This window comes from Equus asinus, chromosome 3 (assembly GCF_041296235.1).
Source record: "Equus asinus isolate D_3611 breed Donkey chromosome 3, EquAss-T2T_v2, whole genome shotgun sequence".
NCBI lineage: Eukaryota > Metazoa > Chordata > Mammalia > Perissodactyla > Equidae > Equus > Equus asinus.
Genome location: NC_091792.1, coordinates 22,521,291 through 22,541,993, shown reverse-complemented (window position 1 = coordinate 22,541,993; position 20,703 = coordinate 22,521,291).

The following is a 20,703-nucleotide window of genomic DNA, read 5'->3' as shown; positions in this document are numbered from 1 at the left end:
GGGATATGTGGTCATCCTGTTACTCACAGTGCATGATTTTACAGAACACAGAGTTTCTCAAGAACATGGTCTGTGTTGCAGAAGGAGTTGTCATACAAGCTATCACCAACACACCGACAAGCTATCCTACTGGGGTGGAGTCTGATTGGTGACCACAAAAACCTCTTTGCTTTTCCCTGGAAACACAGATAAACTAAATTTCCCAGACTTCAGTTAGTGTGGTAATATGCCGGATTTCTAGTCAGTAAAATGTGAACAAAAGCGTATGTTCCTTCTACGTTTGTCCTCTTCTCTCTTCTGGCTGATTCTGGCAATGGAATAATGATCTGATGATGTGGAATGGCTTTATATTGAAGATGGCCGCATGGTCCTCAGTATGGACCCCTGAATGACTGTGGAAATATGCATCCATCCCCCCACCAACTACCCTAAACTGTTACACGAGCAATAAATTCTCTTCTATTGAGTGAACCTCTATATACTTGAGTCTTTTAGTCATGGTAACCCAGCATCCTGTGACTCTTTAACCTGTCATTTTGAATCTCTACCATTTGCCTCTATTTAAGGTTTCATATGCCAAGCTCTGGGGACACTTAGTTTTTACTGTTTCCCATTATATGTCTTTATCATGACCACTGTGATCATATTCTTTGTATAAGAAAAAAAATACTCTGCTGATTTTACTGAGATTTCTTTTACTATCAGCAGTTGAATCCTAGGTAACACTTGCCTCACTGTGATGGTATAAGAGTTGTCAACTCCCACAAACCTGGATATTTTACCCTTCACAGTGCAAAATAATGGGGTAGTGAGTAAACAGTGTTGGAAAAGCGGGCAGATATTTTTGCTAGAGTAGTCAGAGAAAGGCTCTTTGAGGGGTTAATGCTGAGTAGATCATTGAATCACATGAAACAACAAGCCACGCAAAGCTGGCAGGAAGCGTTTACACGACTTTGTTAATGCCACAAAACTCAATTTCTTGCACCTTAAGCAGGAAGCCGAGAACACTCAGGAAACAGATCCAACCCTAAAGATTTAGTGTTGTGGGAGTAGCAAACTCTGTCAGCTATATTGTTTAAGAGAAAAAAAATCCCGGCATTTTATTGGTATTTCATTTAAGAACTGTTAGATACAAGTGTTTCTATTACTTCTTATCATCTGCAGTAATACATCTTTATAAGTATAATTGAATAAAGTGCCACTATCCATATATTCCCTGCCTAGTTAATGACGCTAAGACTAATTGAAAAGCTTCTGCAGTGTCATAGCTCTATCAATAAATCTATGTATTTATTGTGCTGCTATCAGCAGAGTATCTCTTTGTTTTGACCTGGTGCCATTTTAGCAACAGGCAATAAAAAAGGGGAGGAATAATATCTTGCAGAACAAACCTTCCTGTGCTCATGTACACGTATTTTTCCGGTCTAAGAAAACAGTCCTTTTTTAAACCTTTTCCTTTGACTTTTGGAGAACTGGATTTTATTGTTCTTAATTTATATAATATTTCTTGATAACCATGTTGTAAGACTATCCGTAAATTGTCTGTATGAACTTTTTATTTTCCTTTTGGTATTGACCTTCTGTTATACAATATGACTTTAATTACATTTGGAAGTTTAAAAAAAAAAAAGCCTTAATAGCAATATTAGCAATTGCTAGCCTAAAGCTCTTTCTCCTACTCACCCCTTCCATCTCTACTAATATGATTTTCAAAGTTTGTAACCTGCTTTCAACGTTTAACTGCAAATCCAGGTAGGGGCAGAAAGAGTTCATGTTTGAAAACTTGGTATTTTTATTCTGACATTTAAGCTGCTTCCGCCTTGCTGTAGCACACATAAGCTTTCTTGCCCAGTGAGGCAAGTGTTGTCAGGAATTCATAGGATTCTATATTCAAACTGGTTCTCCCATGATGGCCTTCTACAGGATGGGAGTAAAAACTATCTATAGCTTACTGAGTATGTATTTGGTGTCAAAAAGTGTGCTATATAATGCTAAATAAGTAGCAACCAAAATTGGTACATGACTCCTGTTTTCATGGAAATTAGCCAAGAAAGGAGTGGAAGAGCAGGCAGTCATTAGACAATTAATTATGCAATGATTATTTAGTAACTATTGTAGTTAACTTTAGTAACTATTTTGTAAGGATAAAATAAAACAAAACAAAATGATAGACTGTCTTCACTTGGCCCAGAAGATATCACAGTATATCCCTGGGGAAGGAACTGCATGGTGAGATGTGATAGATGAATGAGTGTCAGCAGGAAAATGGGGTGAGCAGGGGAAGCTGGTTAGTATTTCAGGTAAAGGAGAGCAAGGACACTGATGAAAAAACAAGAATATGTGTAATGGTTCAAAAATGGAGAAAAGGCTGATATGTCGGCGGCTTCATGAGTGAAAAAGAGATTGGCAGGAAATTGAGCAGGAGGCAGAGTCAATGAACAAATCATACAGAGCTTGTAAGAGAGTGAAGCATTTAGACATTAAGCACACTTGGCAAGACACTTACCGTGTTTAAGCATGATGTGGGATGATCAGACTTGCTACTGAAGGAGATGCTTCTGACTCCTGACAGAGAAGAGTTCAGAGAGGAGCAGTGGGATTGGATGTGTTGGTTGGGATGCAGGACATGGGAAAGCCATGGCAGCAGTTCAGACAAAATGATTACGGTTTGGATGCAGGTAGCCAAAGTGATGGTGGGCAAAAGTTGCTGTGTTAGAGATCTATTTCATACTTTAAATTAGCAAGAGTCTGACGGAAGGAGGAGGAGGTGGTGATTTTAACTATCAAGCTGCTGGTGACCCAATAGTGGGGAATAGACTAATGGGGATTACTCTAACTCCTCTGCTTAAAATTCTTTCTCGGACTTCGATTGCCACAATGGTGGAGGCATGCTGGTATAGTCATTATAAGAACATGTACTCCAATTCGGACTGCCCATATTTTCAAATTCCAGCTCCACTACTTAGAAGACATGCAATCTTAAACAACCCCAACCCCGTTTGATTTCTTACTCTACAAATTCTGATAATAACTGTATGTCTCTCAGAATATTAGTATATGGGTCAAGGACATAATGTAAAAACATAAATATTTGTACAACAATTGACATTTAGCAAGTGTCCAGTGAATGTTAGCTATCAAATTCAATTCATCGCTGTGGCCTACCGGCTTTGCTGACCCCTGCTCATCTCTCCAAGATCACCTCGCGGTACTCTCTCCCTTGCACCTGGCTCTCCGGGGACACCAGGCACCTTTCATTTTTCTCTGACACACTGAATCCGTTCTGCCTCAGCACCTGCTTTGCAGGATGCCAGGAATTAATTCTCTTCTGCTGCCCCTCTTTACGTATTTAATATTTACCCACCCTTCAGGTCTCAGCTCTAATGTCAAATTCCTCAGAGGAATATTTCCTAACTCCAAATCTAGGAAAGTTCTCTCTCATATAGCCCTCAGAACTTCAAAATTATTAGCACTGGCAAAGTATCATTTATGAGTTTATTTGATCAATGTGCAATATCTTCTACAACAGTGTGAATTTATGAAAGCACAAGGCACTATGCTTAACAAATGATCTCTCCAGAGCACCGAGTCCAATGTTGTCAACATGATAAAAACTCAGCAGACATTGATTGGATGAATTAATCACTGCTGATCAAATAAATAGATGGAAAAGAATCTTGTTCGGGGATAAAGACTATGAGTTGAGTTTTGCTTTTACTGAATTTAAGAGGATTGTGGACTATTTAAATGAAAATATTTTCCCATTCTAAAATCATATTTGCTGATGGCGGAAAAAAAAGGGCAAAGGATCCTAGACTTTTTCTGAGCCAGTGGGCATAAGTGCTCTCCAATGAGGTGGCGTTTTTACCTCTATTGAAGTTTTGGGGTTTTTTTTCAAAGATTTCATTTTCTTTCCTTTTTCTCCCCAAAGTCCGCCGGTACATAGTTGTATATTCTTCATTTTGGGTCCTTCTAGTTGTGGCATATGGGACGCTGCCTCAGCGTGGTTTGATGAGCAGTGCCATGTCCGAGCCCAGGATTCGAACCAACCAAACACTGGGCCGCCTGCAGCGGAGCACAGGAACTTAACCACTCAGCCACGGGGCCAGCCCTGCTCTATTAAAGTTTTAAATAACACAGCAGGAACCTTTAGAGAGCAATCATAAGAAAGATAAGAAATGTTACAGGTAATCACAATTAACTGGAATGTTACCTGTCTCTTAATAGATACAGAGCCTTTGTTCATTGGCTTGGTAAGCATGTTCTAAGTGAGCAGACATTATTTGATTCAGAATAATTTAGAATTAATTACCTAATCGCTAGAATTTCAAATTTATAAAATTAATATTTTGTATTAAGGAATATTTTGTGCTCATTTGCTGTTTGATACACTTGCCATATTTAATAGAATATGTCATATGAGGTGTTTCTGTTTGAAAGTAATATTATGAATTCTTGAAAAAGTTCACGTTCTCCAAAATCACACACTGAATTTAATGAGTTAAAATGAGTGAAATTAATGAGAAAATACAGACATTCATGCAAAATCTATGTCAGTTATTAACCAGAGCATTTAAAATGTAATCACCAGAGTGTAACTAAAAACTGGATTAAACTCCACTGATATGTTGCACCCTGAACCACAGTTTTTAGGTCCTCTCTCTGGGATAAAAGGCGACCTCCTAAGAGCAGATACCCACTCCAGACTTGGGTGTAACTTTGCAGGGAGGAAAAACTAGTGCTGGTGCTTGCTCTATTTTTCTTAAAATTGAACTAAAATGTTCCCTGATGCCAGTGCAGCAGCAAAGTTGATGAATCTATCTTTTTCTGCTGAAGTTTATAATGGCATTACACTGATATCATTACCCTGTTTATCAATCACTTAAGAACTAATTTTTAGCATAGAAACACCTCTTATAGCAGAACACGCTCTATTGGAAAATACATTCCAACAATTGATCAGGCTTGGTTTCATAATCAAGATTTCAGTTTCCTTATTAAATAAGTAATGTCAGAGTCATACAGTATAAAAAGATGTGACGGTTAAAAAGAATATGGCGTATCTATATGTGTTGATATGGAAAGATATCCATGTCAAAATGAAGGAAGAGCACTAGGCTTTTCTTCAAATGGAAACATCATAGACCAAAACAAAGATGAAGTTTTAGCAGTTTCTTACTGAAGGGGTGAAGATAAATGTTACAAAACTGAAAAATGGAGTGCGTGTGCGTTGATAACATCTGGAATTGCTTTTAGTCCATTTCTTTTGTTTCATCAAATTATAAAAGGATGAGAGGTCTTATTGCCTAGTTCTTGGAAAGGTAGTCATCTGTAGACTTCAGGAAGCCACTAGATATAGACTCCTCAAGTTATGTAACCTATTCTCCTTTTCTCTTTCTATCCCACAGTTCTTTTCCATTTTTTTTTTTTAAGATTTTATTTTTTTCCTTTTTCTCCCCAACGCCCCCCGGTACATAGTTGTGTATTCTTCGTTGTGGGTTCTTCTAGTTGTGGCATGTGGGACGCTGCCTCAGCGTGGCTTGATGAGCAGTGCCATGTCCGTGCCCAGGATTCGAACCAATGAAACACTGGGCCGCCTGCAGCGGAGTGCGCGAACTTAACCACTCGGTCACGGGGCCAGCCCCAGTTCTTTTCCATTTTTATCTCATCTTCACCAAGTATACTTTTATTTCCCATTTCCAGTAATTTACCTTCTCTCCCATTAGAAGTGATCAATTCCTGATCTTAGTATTGGCAATATACCTGTTTGATTTTAGCATCACAAGATGAGCAGCGTCAGTCTTGAGTAGAAATCTCATTATTTCTTTTTGCTTTTCCTCAATTCCCTCTCTCATCATAGGGCTAGACTTCATCCTACTCTCAAAATATGTTTTCCCTCCTTTTTAAAATCTTTAGTTCAACAGCTACTAACTGAAAGATCGGGGGTGACTTCTGTTTTGTGTTTTCCTAGAATTCTAAGTCCTTTTCAAAATGTATCACACCATTTTACAGATGCATTGCTTCCCAAAATAGGAAAACAAATGGGCTGTATCCCTTACAAGTCTCCTCGCTCAAGCCTGAGAGTAATGCAGCAGACAGCAGTGGGAGGAGCAAAGAAGGAGTCAACACATTGGAAAATTTCCAAAAGGATATTTTTCTTGCCTTAGAAAACGACACTCATTCATTCATTCAATTAGGCAGTCAGTCAACAAGTTTTCATTTAGGGCTTACTATCTATGGTGGGCACTGTATCAAATGCTAGTTTTAGTGGTGAATGACGCTGACAAAATCTTTGCCTTAAGAAAGCGAACATACTGCAGCTTCATTCACTTAGCTTTTGTTAATGAGAACATCTTCCAGAACCATATAAATAATTTGAGTGAGTGAATGTATGGTTTTTTTCTCATGATACTTTTATTCACTAATTTTAACATCGTTGGTGGTCTTGTCTGCAAGAATTATTTTGAAGTTGTGTTTGATAATTCCATTTTAAGAAACGCTTTTGTTTTTTTGAAGAAGATTAGCTCTGAGCTAACATCTGTACCCATCTTCCTCTATTTTATATGTGGGATGCCACCACAGCATGGCTTGATATGCTATGTCCACACCTGGGGTCCAAACTGACGAACCCTGGGCCACCGAAGTGAAGCGTGCAAACTCAGCAGCTGCACTACCAGGCTGGCCCCTTAAGGAATAATTTTAGGTCTGATTTACTTATTTTTTATTTTCTGATTTTCTCATATTTGTTCCTGTGTTCCGGTATGCCTGGAATTTTATGATTGGTTGTTAGACAATTAGGTAAAAAATTGTAATGTCTTTGAATGATATTAATTTTTCTCAGAGAAAATTAAATTTTCTTCTGAAACAGTAAGAGTATATGCAAATCTCCTGACCTCATCAAACATTCAAATGATTTAAGACTCAATTTTCAGGCCTCATGGGAGAAAGCCTATTTCTTTTATTCCTCTTCCCCTAAAGGTTGACCTTCACGTGTCTCCACTGAAAGCAGTGTTATTTACTAGATCTCTTCTCCTCGTTAATGCTGATGTCCGATTTTTGCCTATACCATAACTTTTGAACTGCCAAAGTATCTGCTTAGCCTTTTGGTCTTCTAGGAGATGCTTTCTCCATGAAAATTTCCACCTCTCAGCTCATGCATTTGTGACTTAGGAATCAGCAAATTCCTTCACATAAAATTGCAAAGAGAATAATGGACTTAGTTCTGTGCAATTTCCTTTTCACCAATATTATTCTCTTAATTGTTGCTTATTTAGAAGCTCTGAAAACAAATTTTGTCTCTCCTGGCCAGTGAGTCTGTAGCAAATTCTACTCCACAGCTATCCACTATAACCCTGCAATGAGAATAGTAGGACTCATATTAAAATGCTTTCCCATGCTCCAAGAACTTAATCTAAGCCCTAGCTTTGTTGGTTACTTTCTGATTCCTTTAAGCAGCTGTTTTGTGTTTTACAGTTGCTCTTAGCATGCAGTTTAGTCTGATTCAATCTACTCCATTACAGTCAGGAGTAGACCCATAGACATCATTCTGAATCAGTATTATTTTGGTGGTTACGATATTAAAGTATTTAGCTATTATTATTGTTGCTATTTTTATTACTATTACTATTATCGTCTTTACATATGTCTGAATTCATCTATGTGTGGTTTTAAAATGCAGAGGAGAAATGAATGTTTTATTAGATAAATGTTTTGTTGTACTTTGTTAGTTAATATTTTCTCAGTCTGTTCTCTCTTGGTTTCTCCTGAGAGTAATAGAAAGTAATAGAAAGCAAATGCAAAAGTTGCAGAGGCCTAATGCTACATGAATTAATATCAACACAAACAAAGTATTGGCTTCAATCTTGATATTTGAATACATTTTTCTACATGGTTTGGATTTTATCTTCACTTCAACTCTGATTCTTGTATTCATCAAGGATTACCTGGTTTATATGTCACCTAATTAGGATAGCAATTATGTTAATTATTATGAACAAAAACTATCATTCATATTAATGTTAATATCTATATCCACTAGCTTACATAGTGATAATTCTAGGTATAATGTGGTGAAACTCTATGTGAACTATCTGTGGATAATTTATCAGTCAATTGAAGAATAAAGGTTTATTATTGTGATAATAAAAGAGAACGATAATATCTCAAAATCTGAAACCCATTGATTTCAAAATTGAAAAGTACAAGCAACTTAAGAAATAGTTATATAGTGGGAAAGGTTGAAGGTTAATACAGCTATTAAAGAACATTTATTATCTAGATAAATTTAAGGACACTTTTTATTTTAAGCCAATCAATGATAATCATTTATGTTATAATAAAAAAGAAAATAATATGCTAGAATTGTTTAGGGCTATCAGCATGCCCATTGTTGAATAAGATAACCTTAAAAATGGCATTTAGTGGCTTGCCCAGTGGTAGTGGTTAAGTACGCATGTTCTGCTTCAGTGGCCTGGAGTTCGCCAGTTGGGATCCCTAGTGCGGACACGGCACTGCTTGGCAAGCCATGCTGTGGCAGGCATCCTACATATAAAGTAGAGGAAGATGGGCACAGATCTTAGCTCAGGGCCAGTCTTCCTCAGCAAAAAGAGGAAGATTGGCAGCAGATGTTAGCTCAGGGCTAATCTTCCTCAAAAAACAAAAGGGCATTTAGATTGTCAGATGTATAGTAATATCAGACTCTGAGTCTTTCAAGAAAAAATTTATTTGGGATCAATTAAAAGTAGAATGTTAATTTTACCTTCTCAAATTCTAAGAGGATCAAAAATTCTGACATTTATACAGCGTTATATAAGACAAACCTGCAATCCAGATTTAGAAAAATAAAAGTAATATAATTTAACTTTCATTGAATAACAAATTGACTTGTATATTAGAAATTCGTTCTTTAATGTTGATTTTTTAATTTTGACTTGTTTAATGTCTGCATATTTATTTATTTTAATTTAAACTTTTTATTTTGATATAATAGTAGCTTCAGTAGTTGTAAAAAATAATACAGCGAGATCCTTCCCAAGGAGCTGAAGCATGATGTCTGCAGGTGAAGGATCTTTACACCACGCTGCTAACAAGCTGTGTTTGGCATTAACCTAATCTTCGCCAGTTAAAATTAAATTCGTATTTTCTAAAAAGAATATTGTTTTCTTCCAGTATCCACCTTTTCTGAAAAGGTTATGCTTTTCCTAGTGCCCACAGAGATAACTGAGATTCACTTATATTCATCTTAACCCCACAGCGCTCAAAAAACAAAACTTGCCTAGAAATGTGTCAATTTGATCTTGAAATGAAATATTTAAAGAAAATACGAATCTTCTTCATTTCTCTATGGCCACCCCATCCCCCTCCTCCAACCTCACCAAAGATTTTTTAAAAAGAGGAGATAAACTAAGATCCTTAAACAATATTAGTCTGAAAACCAAATCAAAAAAGTTCCTTTGGGAAACATATCCTCACCAATGTATATTGGTGTATATTAGAAATTTTAAAAAGGCAGACATATATTTTAGACCTGAGAGAAATAAAACAAAAATGTGTAGCTTATCTGGGCAAATGAAGTGGAACAAAATATATTGTAAAAGCAGTATGGTTTAGAGTTTTGAAATATGTGTGTACAGTTTCTGATTGTAATTTTGCTAATAGTGCAACAAAGTTCAGGTCATAGGATTCTGAGTATCCTAGTGTCATGTACTCTAAAATGGAAATATTAAAACGCGGACAGTCTACCTTGTAAAGTGTTGGGAGAATAGAATGTTTATTATACTGAAAATATTTTCTAACCTGTAATATGTAACCTATTATATTTATAAGAAAAAAGATGAATATATGTCATAATATATTCTACACTACAGTTTTTTTAATATGACTTTAAAAAATAAGCCTGATTTCTGAGTTTTTAAAAAAACTCTTCAAAATGTTTTTGATTTGTACTCACATTGAAAATGTTAAATATGTGAATTGCATCAATGACTAGCTCTTTGTATTACATTGCATATTTTAGTTGATCAATGATGATCTAAAAAGTTATAGAAACATAAAAAATAAAGGCAAAATTGCATAATTTTAAAAACATACTAATATCATGTCATTTACACCACTCAATTAGAGTTTAGCCAATAACAATTGTCACACCTGGAGGCCAATTACAATTTGGTGTCTTTAAGTTTGCTGTTGCAAGTTTCTGCCACTTTTCTTTTCTATTTTCCAGCTGGTTGGAAATCCATTGCCGGAAGACAATCTAACCTTTAACTTGTTACCAGGAGAATTTACTGAGCACGTTTATGTAGAATTCAGATGCGACCAGAGAGAAGGGTAAATTATCTGAGGTGGGCTTGAAGGTAAACAGCTGTCAGTGAACTATGAATCATCTCAAAGGCACGTTAGCTAAACTCATTTTAAAAAGGAAAATTGTTTTGCATGTTAAAAAGGATAACCACAAGGACCCTGCCCGCACTCTTAATTTGCTGTCTAATGCATAGCTTCCTTGGGGAAGCAATATGATGAGCTTTTTTCATTTGTTTATTTATTTATTTATTTAAATAAAGTTTCTCTTTTCTGGGTACTGAAATGAATATGTGGAGGAAAAGGGAAACGTCCTTCCTGACAAAGAAGTAGAAAAAATATCAACACTCCTATTCTGGGGCTGAATTCCTGCCTAGGTTTAATTGCTTAAAACTGCTCTCCTGGTGGCTTGTTTGTTTTGTTTTTGTTTTGCTTTTCAAAGCGAGATCTTTCAGAAAATTCAGGCTACAATAGATGATGCGCTATTTTATATTTTCAAAATCAGTATCACAGTGTCTATCTTAATGTAACCGATGAATTGGCCTTCTCTTTCTTTTGTTCTTCATTTTTTCTTTAATCTGTGGGGTATGAGATAATCTAGGTGCAGTCAGATGAATTGTTCAAAGTGGGCATGTTTTCCTAATATTATGTCTTATAGTTTAAAAATGTGATTTATTTCAACAGAAGAAACTGTATCCTGATGCCTATGACAAACACAAAACGATATCAAGCCAACAGTTAATCCAGCAGATGACCCTGAAGACTCCAGTGGGTTACACATCTATACATGATGCATTTGAATATGCATGTGTATTAGTGATGTTTTAAAACATTCCAAATCAAATTGAATTAGAATCAAGCATTATGACATTGAGGCATTCCTGGGGAAACCTAAATTTCCACAAAATACACTTTACAAAAAGCTGCTTCAAAGATTTAAGAATTAGTAATTTGAAGAGCTGTGAAAGGAGGTTAATTAGATAATTCATTTATGAAAATACAGTGTGAAATTATACTAAAGCATGTAGTTTAATCTATAAAAGGAAATAGAGCAATGTGCTTTGATAATTTAGAACTTAGCAATCACCTTTCCGTTTGTCTCTTACAGTCTGGTTGTTTTTTGACTTTTGCTCCATTATCTGCTATATGTCCTTCTTTCATAATCTTTGCTTTCTTCGTCACGACGCCTTTCTGCTCTTATACTTCTCTTTGTAATTCTTTCACCTTCTACTGTTTATTTTCTCAAGCTATGTTTTCTCATACTTCCTCTTTTTCTAATTTCCTTTACCATCATTTACCTTAACATTTATTTTTTTAAATATGGTAATAAATCATGAATACGTTGTTCACATATTGCCTGCACATATATGTAACACGTAAGTTTGACCAATTTCATTAAAATTTTTGATTTTACTTTGTGACTCAATATTCATCTCTTTCAAGAAATGAACAACAAAATCGAGGGTTTGGCCTTCAGCTGCTGAAGCAAATCACTGCTTCACAGACACGTTTTACTTAAAATCTTAAAGAGTTCCACCGTCTGTTGAACTTGTGGGAAGTGCCATTAGCAGGCTGTGGTTGAGATGGAAGCAGGTGGATGGGGTCTGGAGAGAGCGGCGTTGCTGCCAGCCAACAAGCATCAGAAGCAAAGGCATGTGAACAATATGAGACTCCTAGGCCCTGTTTTCCGAGTGCCTCGCTGTAGGGAAAAGGAGCAAAAATCTAGAGGTGAATTCCCTTCATAGAGCTTCTGTGACATTTACATTCACAAATATTGATAAGAAGAACTAGGGTGAAAACAGGTGGGGCTGTTTTCCAGAACTTCAACAGAGATTTCTAAGAAAAGAAACTTCAATGTGAGTTTCATGGAGCCTGATTCCGATGATCTTTACTTGTAAACCAGGGTGGTGGCTCCATGCTTCCCTTGGATGATTCAATGTGCCTCTCTGTTGGATACACATACTGATACTATTAGTAGTGAAAACAATCAATACTCTGTCCATGAGCTTTGCTTCACAGGGTGGGCAGCCACATCTTGTGGCAATTGGAATTAGTGAATATTTAACAGAGAGTGAAAATCAATTATTTGTGGTGCTTTTGTTCTTCTGTGTTTTCATTTTAGGGGGAAGAGGGTGGAGTGGAACAGAATGTTCTATAAAATCTTGTAGTGCATTCAGCTTTTAAATTTTCAAATATAAAGTTTAAGCATAAAAATAAACCTTTAGGGTATTTGCTTTTGAGATAGTTTCGATGTCCCTAAGTGATAACTCAAAGTCCAGAGACATTTTTGTTTAAAAAGACAGAGATCTTACAAGGATTTGTTTGAAAATTATCGAACATAGAGAAAGAAGGATGATTTAAATTTCAATACCTGTGACAACTTCAGTGGCAAAAATTGTTGTCTTTCAAAGTACTAATGTGGAGATACTATACCCTGACTCCAATATTTTAGAGAGCAATGAAATCATTGATGGAGTTTTCTTAATATTATCATGAAAATCACTTGATGAATGACACTAGGGAAATTCTAATAAAAATCCTGGGAGTGAATGGCAGTGATTTTTGTCTCTTTTCCCAAATTGATTCTATCTTCAGAGAATGAAGATACTTTACCAAGATTAAGGAGGTCCATCATGGCTGCGTATTTCAGTTTATTATTTTTCTCAATTATAGAAAATGCTGGAGTGAAAATCATTACACATAGGACTAGCTATGCTTTTTAAAAGCATAGGTTATGTTACAAGCTCTCAGATTGCTTCATTTGATTTCATGTAAAGGATCAGGAAGGTGAAGACACACATACACACACGCGCACACACACACACACACAAAATCTTTGTCTAGGTTCTAACTTCTTCAGTGTTAGGGATGAGAAAAAGGATAGAGGCTAAAGAAAAAGTTTCTTTACCTAACTGGACAAAGCTACAATTCTATTTTCTTTAGCCGTGGGTAAGGGCAAACTGCCTGGGCCTGTACTTTTTATGGCAGAGAGACTCTTGTGGGGAATATATGTGGGTTTTTCTGAGGTTCTTTGGGACCTCTTTACTCTACAATTCTCTGATACAGGACATCAAGTTATCAAGTTCTTTTTAAACTTCATCCACTCTGAACAAAATTCTAAATAATCCTGTTTACGGACAATATGAAGTGCTTGCTAGAAGAGACATTTTTTCTCCCAGTCAGATAAATGATAACTAAGTTATCTGGGTCAGAAAATTAGCCAGAGTCTTCCCCTCTACCTTCCAGAGCTGGTAGCAAAATGGAGTGAGATGGCATAGTTGATGGGTGAACAGTATTTGAAAAATATGCATGCTCAACTGAGAATATGCAAATTTCTCATGAGCTGAATGGATAATTGCAATGGGGCCATTTTACTTGAGAAAAGGCAGTCATCTGCCAGTTAGGAGTGGAGGGAGAGAGTAGATGAAGTTTAAAAAGAGCTTGATGTCCCACATCAACTCTGAGAGACTACACTAGAATTCTCTGGATGGGGCTTGACAGTCACTCCTTGCCATGGCCCGTTTTACAATGGCCACTTCAGGTATCGTTGGATCCACTTAGTCATAAAGGCTAATTGGAAAAGAAGTCTGAATGCACTTCAGAGCATTTTCTTGCTTTAGGCTTCACTGAAAAATGAGTCTTATGAGTTCTTCAGTAAATGGGTCAGAGAAAATACACCCAAATGCTACATATGATGTCCCCAAATTCTACATACTAACCATGCATTTGGCTCATTTCTTGGTTGTAAGAATTTCAAAATACAGAAACATGTTTTTTACTTTAGAGTGTATAGTCTGGCATGCCACAGACCACTGAACCCCTAAAAACTTCATTGGCATTGCAGTCTGTAGCAATTTCATGGGTTTATCTCCCAGCTTACTACATACACATGTCTTTAAGGCATCTTTGAATTTGTTAATTCCTTATCATCAAATTCACATTATGTCTTCAATGAAGTGAACCACAATAAGAGTTTATGGAATGTCAGGGTGACTATAATACAGCAAAAAGCAAGAGCGTTGACATAGCCCTTATCCAAAAGAGTGAAGTTATACTTTTGTCTCTACTAGTAAAGCAAACTGCTTCTAATAGTCCTTGCAAAGAGGTATAGAAAAACGTGAGCTGTTGCCCAGTACTATGATGAACAACACTTGCAATTGGAGTCATCATTTGATTAAGTTTATCACAAACCATAGTCATTATCCATGATTCATCACCTTTCTGCTCAGGCCAAAGATGCAAAAACAGGGGGGTTGGTTCTTGCGTTTTCAAGTCTTTGATAGTGGCACTGTTCTCTGAAACTCACAAAGTCAGCGTATTATGTATTACTTACCAGTTTGGTAGAGAGAAATTCCTGGGATTTCCATTTGGCCCTTTCTCAAATAATAGTCTCAATCCAGGAATTAAGGGGATGATGTGGAGATTTTTGCTATTTGCTGAGTAGGTCTACGGAAATTATACATTCAGGAAATTGGGAAATAACAAAGGATATGTTTGTAGACCCCCTGGGCACAATGTGAGGCAACTCACACTAAAACTCCATGTTCATTTGACCTCCAGGGAATCCCACTATGAGTGTGGACCACAGTGGAGTTTTAGGACCTATGATAGAGTGTAGATTCTTGAAAGATCAGAGTATTTTCTCTTCCTCTGTACACAGTCATCTTAGGAAATGACCATGGTTGAAGAAGAGAATACCACAGCTTAGTAATTGCCCAAAGAAGAAAAAGTGAGAGAGAAAGGAGGGAAAACTATGGCTGCTCCTCTCCGCCTGTCTTCTGATCTCTATTTACTGCCTCCTGCTGGCAAAAATCATCAGTTAGCCCAGGTAGCAAAGGAGCTTCAGAAATCTTGTTTGCTACTTCCATCCCCAGAATTACAGAGGGTTTTCTGATAAAGTAATACTTTATTTTGCAGATAGTTTTTCTTCTCTGGGAAAAACCTTCCTCTCCCTGTCCCTTTCCCAGTTGTCAGGAGCCTGGCTTCTGCCTAGTAACAAGCCCTTTGTAGTTAACCATTGATGGTATAGAGACTAGGTTACCAAGTAAGGAGTGCTTTACTAGGGGAAGTGATGGTTCCATTGAATTGGAACCAAGGACTGGAACCTTATAATTTGAGACTTCTCATGCCACACAACTTATAGGCAAAGGAACAGATAACTGTACAGGGTGGGATCACTGACTCCAATTGCTGGGGGAATCTTTTTGGGTTGCTGACACACAGGGGAACAGGGAAAACTATGTCTGAAACTCAGAGCATTTTCTAGAGCAACACTTAGCACTTTAATGGTCAAGTATAAGTGAATGCAACAATAGTGTGACAAAGGCAGAAGTGCTTTGAAACCCAGACCATTTGGGAATAAAATTTTGATTACCTTATCCGATAAAGGACCCTAACCAGTTCAGGTGTTAGATGAGAATAAGTATAGATAACTAGTAGAAGAAGAAAGTTATTATAACAAACCCTAGCTTAATGACCTTTGACACAAAGTCACTGTTACTATGTGTATTTTTCCCTTTCATATTCATCAGTCTATATCTATCTACCTATTTATTTATCTATCTATATACATTTTTACCTTTTGTTGTTGAGTTGTGTGAGTTCTTTATATATTACGGAGATTAACCCTTTGTCGGATATATAACTTGTAAATATTTTTTCCCAATTAGTGGGTGGTTTTCTCATTTCAGTCCTGTTTTCCCTTGCCTTGAAGAAGCTCTTTGGTCTGATGAAGTCCCATTTGTTTATTCTTTCTATTGTTTCCCTTGTCTGAGAAGACATGGTGTCCAAAAAGATCCTTTTGATACTGATGTCAAAGAGTGTACTGCCTATATTTTCCTCTAGAAACCTTATGGTTTCAGGTATAATATTTAGGTCTTTGATCCTTTTTGAGTTTATTTTTGTGAATGGTGAGAAAGAATAGTCAATTTTCATTCTTTTACATGTGGCTGTCCAGTTTTCCCAGCACCATTTGTTGAGGAGACTTTCTTTTCTCCATTGTAGGCCCTCAGCTCCTTTGTTGAAGATTAGCTGTCTATAGATGTGTGGTTTTATTTCTGGGCTTTCAGTTATGTTCCTTTGATCTGTGCACCTGTTTTTGTACCAGTACCATGCTGTTTTGATTACTGTAGCATTGTAGTATGTTTTGAAGTCAGGGATTGAGATGTCTCCAACTTTGTTCTTTTTTCTCAGGATTGCTTTAGCAATTCAGGGTCTTTTATTGCCCCATATGAACTTTAGGATTCTTTGTTCTATTTCTGTAAAGAATGTCATTGGGATTCTGAATGGGATAGCGTTGATTCTGTAGATTGCTTTAGGTAGTATGGACATTTTAACTATGTTTATTCTTCCAATCCATGTGCATGGAATGTCTTTCCATCTCTTTAAGTCATCATCAATTTCTTTCAGGAAAGTCTTGTAGTTTTCATTATATAGGTCTTTCACTTCCTTGGTTAAATTTACCCCAAGGTATTTTATTCTTTTTGTTGAGATTGTTAATGGGATTGTGTTCTTGAGATCTTTTTCTGTTAGTTCGTTGTTAGAGTATAGGAATACTAATGATTTATGTATGTTGATTTTATACCCTGCTACTTTGCTGTAGTTGTTGATTATTTCTAATAGTTTTCCAATAGATTCTTTGGGGTTTTCTATTTATAAGATCATGTCATCTGCAAACAGCAAGAGTTTCACTTCTTCATTGCTTATTTGGATTCCTTTTATTTCTTTTTCCTGCTGAATTTCTCTGGTCAAAACCTCCAGTACCATGTTGAATAAGAGTGGTGAGAGTGGACACCCTTGTCTTGTTCCTGTTCTCAGAGAGATGGCTTTCAGTTTTTGCCCATTGAGTATGATGTTGGCTGTGGGTTTGTCATATATGGTCTTTATTATGTTGAGGTACTTTCCTTCTATACCCATTTTATTGAGAGTTTTTATCATAAACGGATGTTGGATGTTTTCGAATGTTCTCTCTGCATCTATTGAGATGATCATGTGGTTTTTCTTTCTCATTTTGTTAATGTAGTGTATCACATTGATTGACTTGCAGATGTTGAACCATCCCTGTGTCCCTGGTATAAATCCCATTTGATCACGTTGTATAATCTTTTTAATGTATTGCTGTATTCAGTTTGGCAAAATTTTGTTGAGGACTTTTGTATCTATGTTCATCAGTGATATTGGTCTGTAGTTTTCTTTCTTTGTGCTGTCCTTGTCTGGTTTGGGGATCAGGGTGATGTTGGTTTCATAGAATGTGTTCGGGAGTGCTCCATCTTCCTCAATTTTCTGGAATAGTTTGAGAAGGATAGGTATTAAATCTTCTTTAAATGTTTGGTAGAATTCTCCAGAGAAGCTGTCCGGTCCTGGGCTTTTATTTTTGGGGAGGTGTTTGATTACTGTTTCAATTTCTTTACTTGTGATTGGTATATTCAGATTCTCTATTTCTTCCTGCTTCAGTTTTGGGAGGTTGTAAGAGTCTAAGAATTTATCCATTTCTTCTAGGTTGTCCAATTTGTTGGTGTATATTTTTCCATAGTATTCTCTTATGAGCTTTTGTATTTCTGTGGTATCTGTTGTGATGTCTCCTCTCTCATTTGTAATTTTATTTGTTTGAGTCCTCTCTTTTTTTCTTAGTGAGCCTGGCTAAGAGCTTGTCAATTTCGTTTATTTTTTCAAAGAACCAACTCTTTGTTTCATTGATCCCTTCTATTGTCTTTTTTGTTTCAATTTCACTTATTTCTGCTCTAATTTTTATTATTTCCCTCCTTCTACTGACTTTGGGCTTTGTTTGTTCTTCTTTTTCTAATTCTGTTAGGTGTCGTTTGAGATTGCTTATCTGAGATTTTTCTTGTTTATTGAGGTGAGCCTGTATTGCAATGAATTTCCCTCTTAGGACTGCTTTTGCTGCATCCCAAATGAGTTGGAATGGTGTCTTTTCATTTTCATTTGTCTCCAGATAATATTTGATTTCTTCTTTAATTTCTTCAATGATCCATTGTTTGTTCAGTAGCATGTTGTTTAGTCTCCACATTTTTGCCAATTTCCCAGCTTTACTCTCGTAGTTGATTTCTAGTTTCATAGCATTATGGTCGGAAAAGATGCTTGATATTATTTCAACCCTCTTGAATTTGTTGAGACTTGCTTTGTTTCCCAAGATATGGTCTATCCTTGAGAATGTTCCATGTGCACTTGAGAAGAATGTGTAACCTGCTGTTCTTGGATGCAGTGTTCTATATATATCTATTAAGTCCATCTGGTTTAGCTTTCATTTAATTCTATAATTTCCTTGTTGACTTTCTGTCTGAAGGATCTGTTCATTGGTGTTATTGGGGTGTTGGGGTCCCCTAATATTATTGTATTGTTGTTGATATCTCCTTTTTCTTTACAGTTGCTTTACATACTTTGGTGCTCCCGTGTTTGGTGCATATGTATTTATAAGTGTTATGTCTTCTTGGTGGAGTGTCCCTTTTATCATTATAAACTGCCTCTCTTTGTCTGTCTTTATCTGTTTTGCTTTGAATTCTACCTTGTCTGATATAAATACAGCAACACCTGCTTTCTTATGTTCATTATTAGCTTGGAGTTTTGTCTTCCATCCCTTCACCCTGAGTCTGTGTTTGTCTTTGGGGCTGAGGTGTGTTTCCTGGAGGCAGCATATTGTTGAGTCTTGTTCTTTAATCCATCCTGCTACTCTGTGTCTTTTGATTGGAGAGTTCCATCCATTTACATTTAGAGTGATTATTGAAATGTGGGAGCCTAATGCTGCCACTCTATTGCTTGTTTTCCAGTTCACTTGCATTTCCTTTGTTTCTTGTCCCATGATTTTTGGACTACAAATTCGGGTTGGTAGTTTTCTATATTGGCTTTCTTCTTATTTGTAATTTGTATCTTTATTCTTGATATTTGTTTAGTGGTTACCATGTGGTTTGTATAAAACATCTCATAGATGAGATGGTCCATTTTCTGATAGCCTCTTATTTCCTTAGATTAAGTCATTCCATCCCTTTCCTCTTCCCCTTCTAGGTTGTTATTGCCAGATTTTTTTTCCTTTCATTTTAACTTTAATGTTATACTTAGTCTTTGCTAACCTGTTCTGATGGGGAGCTGCAACTTTCTGATTTTGTCTTTCTACTTATCTCCTTTGCTCTGGGTTTTGTAACCCCTTTCATTTTTTTGTTTTTTCAGGTATGAGGGTTTTCCTAAGCATTTCTTGTAGGGGAGGTCTTGTGGCGATGAACTCCCTTAACTTTTGCTTATCTGGGAAAGGTTTTATTTTTCAATCATATTTGAAGGATATTTTTGCTGGATAGAGTATTCTTGGCTGCATGTTTTTGTCCTTCAGAGTTTTGAATGTATCATTCTACTCTCTTCTAGCCTGTAAGCTATCTGTTGAGAAATCTGCTGACAGCCTTATGGGGGTTCCTTTGTAGGTTATTTTCTTCTGCCTTTCTGCCCTCAGTATTTTCTCTTTGTCATTGACTTTTACAAGCTTCACTACTATGTGCCCTGGGGTTAGTCTTCTTATGTTGATAAAGTTTGGAGATCTATTAGCTTTTGTCAACCGGGAGTTCCATCTCTCTCTGCAGGTTTTGGAAGTTCTCAGCTATTATTTCTTTGAACAGGCTTTCTGCCCCCTTCTCCATCTCTTCCCCTCTGGGATACCTATAATTCTTATGTTACATTTCCTGATTGAGTCAGATATTTCTCAGAGAGTTTCTTCATTTCTTTTTAGTTTCAGTTCTCTCTCCTCTTCTATCTGCAGTATTTCTATATTCCTATCCTCCAAATTGCTAATTCTGTCTTCCATATTATCTACGCTACTGTTGAGAGAGTCCAGATTTTTCTTAATCTCCTCCATTGTGTTCGTCATCTCCAACATTTCTGATTGGTTCTTCTTTATAGTATCGAGCTCTTTTGGGACATAGCTCCTGAACTCGATGAGTTGTCTATCTGTATTCTCTTTTATCTCATTGAGTTTTTTAATGATGGCTATTTTGAATTCATTGTCATTTAGGTTATAGATTTCAGTGTCTTCTGGATTTTTTTCTGGATACTTGTCATTTTGCTTCTGTTCTGGAGATTTAATATATTTTTTCATATTGCTTGATGGCATGGATTTGTGCCTCTGCATATTGATAGAGTTTAGTTGATTACTGCTTCCACTTGCTTCTCCTGGGGGGGGTGGGGGCAAAAGCTGTGTAATCTGCACTGACCAGGATCACTGTCAGCTGTTGCTGACCAGACCTGGGCACCTCCTCATGATCATAGTGGCACTGTGGGGTCTCTCATCAGCTGTGGCGACAATCGCAAGGGAGCCTCTTATTGCTGGTGCCTACTGTCACAGACTGCCTAGACATGCTCCCTCCTTAGGGTCTGCAGCATTGTTATGGGTTTTCAGTGTCGGGGAGCAGG